Here is a 3,502-nt window from a genome sequence, read left to right as displayed (position 1 = left end):
TGGCCCTGCATTGTGAGCAGCTGCTCCTGGGTCAGTGCTGGTGCCAGCAATAGACCTGAGGCAAGCCCTAGAAAGCCCACATAGGGGTCATCTGCATCCCAGAGCACATCCTGAGGCCACGGTCCTGCTGAGCATCTGAGTCCAGAGACAAAGGAACAAACAGAAAGGCTGTTCTGCGAAGGTATTTCCACCCTGTTTGTGATAATGCAGAGCCCTTCTCCTCATGTTCATGTCTGGGTAGCAGCCCTTGTGGTGAATGCATCAGCTGCTTGTGCAGGACAGAAATCCTGGAAAGGTTGGATGCAAATTTAGCCAAGCCAAATGGCACACAATTTTTCCATAGACCGCTGGCAGACACCACTGGTTTTCAGAAATATCTGTTCTTTTAATAGGACACATTCATTAGCTAGCTATTTTTAAAGAGACAAAATAGTCTCGGAAATAACATTAGCAGCAAACGTGTCAGTCCTTACCAGATGAGATTCGGACACAGCTACAGGGAATATTCTGCAGTGGGAATGAGGCAAGGGCCGCAATGCAGAACTTCGGTGGCTGTCACCTTAACTTGAGTGACACTGCAGACCCCAGGGAGCCACCTTTCTCATTTCACGGGATGAGAAACGGAATAATGGAATGCCCACAAGCCACCAAAGTACTGCAGTCACACATTCCCCAGGCCTTTCATAGCTAAACTACCTTCTTATCTACCCTGGTACATATGAAAGACATGAAATGGCCCTGACCAGCCCTGTGCAGGCTGTTACTGCCTTGGGATGGCCTGACACATCCCCCAGGGCAGGACCACGAAGGTGCCACTTTCCACCCAGCGCCTGCAGCCTCAGGGCAGAGAGCCACAGGCAGGGTGAGCTGGGGGTGGGGGTGATCCAGTGAAACGCTGGATCAGTTTTGCTCATGTCCCCAGCAAGAATAGGGCTGGGACACCACTCGGCATCCCTCTGACCACGTGTCATGCCTGACAGTGCTTTTCTGCTGCCTAATGCTTCGCAAGCTAAGGAGCAGGCTAATGTTGTAACAGATGCAGCCTGCCTCCTTCACCAATCCCCTTACTGGAAGAGTTCATTGGGAGGTTAATAGGATGCTGAGAAGAGAGACTGATTAAAATTAAATGAATCTAAATTAAATTAGGGGAAAGTCAAGCAACCCAGTCAGTTCATGAGATTTCATAGGTGAGGCTTTAAGAGGAATATTGTCAAGAAAGAAGAGATCCAGCCCTACAAGTGTTCCTACCCATGCATCATCCAGGTCAGGGTATGCCCAGCTCATATGACCAGTTGGGAGCAGCCAGGACACTCCATGCTAACCAACCACCCACAATCCTGGCTGCTGCATGGTGACACAGGGTACCAGGGCTGTGCCCAGCAGTGGGCATGGCAGGGTGGTTGTGTCCATGCTGTATTTGTGTTTTTTTGCTCTTGCTGTTCTACACTGTGCTGAGCTCTGCTCTGTGTGACAGCAACAGGGCCTGAAGGGAACAGCACAGAGCTGTGTCAGGGGAGGGGCAGCTGGGGATCAGGGACAGGGACTGCACTAGAAGTCACTGGGCATGGAACGGGCTGCACAGGGCAGTGGGTATGGCCCCAAGTGCTGGAGATCAGGGAGTGTTTGGACAGCACTGTCAGACACTGTGTTTGGGTTTTGGGTGGTGCCATGTGGAGCCATTGCTGGACTCAATGATCCTTGTGGGTCCCTTCCAACTCTGAATATTCTATAACTCTGAGATTCTATGATGCTAAGAGAAGATCTTAAACTCCACAGTGTGCAATACCTTCTTCCATGGAGGTGTTCGTCGTCTCAAGATGAAACAATATATATGCAAATGTACATTAATACATAAAACCTGAAATAAGACATTCATATCTACACTGTGATGCACCAATCTGGGCCTACTTACACTGACACAGATGGAGTGAATTATTGGAGGAGAAAATGCACATCTGCTAAATGTTATTGTTTAATTAAGCCATTAGCAACTAAAAGACAAGAACCTTTAAATTATAGCATCTTACATTTGTCTCAGCCTGTGGTACTTAGATGGTTCCCACAGCACAATGCAGCGTGCTGCATTCTTCACTGCTATTGCTGTCAGGACCCCCTGTGAGGCAGGAAAAAGGGCCTTTGCCCCTGCAGACAGGGAGCTGAGCTGCTCAGCTGTCAGCTCCATTGGAAATCTGAAAAGCAGCGCTGGTCTGAAGTTCACATCCAACTGGGAATCCCTGCAGGACCTCAGGTAAATCATGGCCTGCAGGTGAGCATCTGCACCCAGTGCCCGTATCTGGCAGTGGCCACGTGCCCCAGCCGCGGAGCAGTGAGCACACGGCTGCTACCTGCCTGCCGAGTTCTGTGCACCCGGCCTAAGAAATTGGCAATAATCCTTTATTACAGCTGCAGGCTCTCCCTGGAAATCTTATTCTCCTGTTCAATTTTACAGTGAATAAATTTCCAAGCCGCAGGGAAACTTCTTCTTGTGACAGGGGACAAAATGTCTCCACGAGGCACCTTAACGATGAATTTATTACAACACGGAGGGGGAGATGCATGACCTTGTCTTCCCAGGGGAAAGAGACAGCTGCCACCCCAAGGGCTCAGGGAGAGCCATGCGCTCACTCTGTGCTGTCCATCCTCACAACGTCCTCACCTTCAGAAGCAATGCTGCAATTTGGCAACCCTCGCTGCCAGCCCAAACCACATCCTGCACAGCCCTCCTCCTCATCCACTGAGGTGCCAAAATGGAGGTTGGGTATCTTCCCTTCTTCATGTCTTGTTATTTCTGTAATTTGGATCCTCTGTCCAAATTTTCCAGCGGTCTAGAGAGCTTAGAGATATTAACCATCCAGAAGCAGCACAAAGCCAGGTGTCTATAAAGAAGAACCCATTTAGCGGCTTTAGCATGGAAGAGGTGAATGAGATTAGCTCTTATCTATGCACAGGAATCCAGGCTTCATTAGTTCTGCTGCCCAGGCAATGCCCGGCCGCTGTTGTGATGGCAGGTATTAGGGTCATGAGCAGTGCCATAAATAGCCAATTTAGCTTTTATGTGCCATTTGTACCAGCTCTGCCAACAAAGTGTCACATGGTAAATACAAGAAATGCTTTCAGCTTTAAAAATAGAAATGTTTTTCATTCTGTATGCTGCAGGAGGAAGGCCTGACTCCGCTCTCACTTATGCAGGCAGAAAACAAAATTAGCTACAGAGGAACGAATGGAGATGCATAGGTCGCTCTGAAAGTAATGCCTCCTATTTATTTCCACGGAAGCTACAACAGATACAAAGAGCACAGTAATGCTATTTAATAGAGCAAATTCTTAGCTACAAAATACTATTTTTCCAACACACTCGTTGCCATTAGCTATGCATTTTCACCAGCAATGAATAAGAGCCTGCATGCTACATTTGTCAAAACCTGCACCAGTGGAGGCGACCCACTGTGGAGATGCACCACCCACTGCTTCCCTGTGCTCACATCCACTGGTTGGTCTCCAT

The sequence above is a fragment of the Coturnix japonica genome, chromosome 2 (assembly GCF_001577835.2).
Source record: "Coturnix japonica isolate 7356 chromosome 2, Coturnix japonica 2.1, whole genome shotgun sequence".
Taxonomy (NCBI): Eukaryota; Metazoa; Chordata; class Aves; order Galliformes; family Phasianidae; genus Coturnix; species Coturnix japonica.
This window is presented reverse-complemented; position numbering follows the sequence as displayed.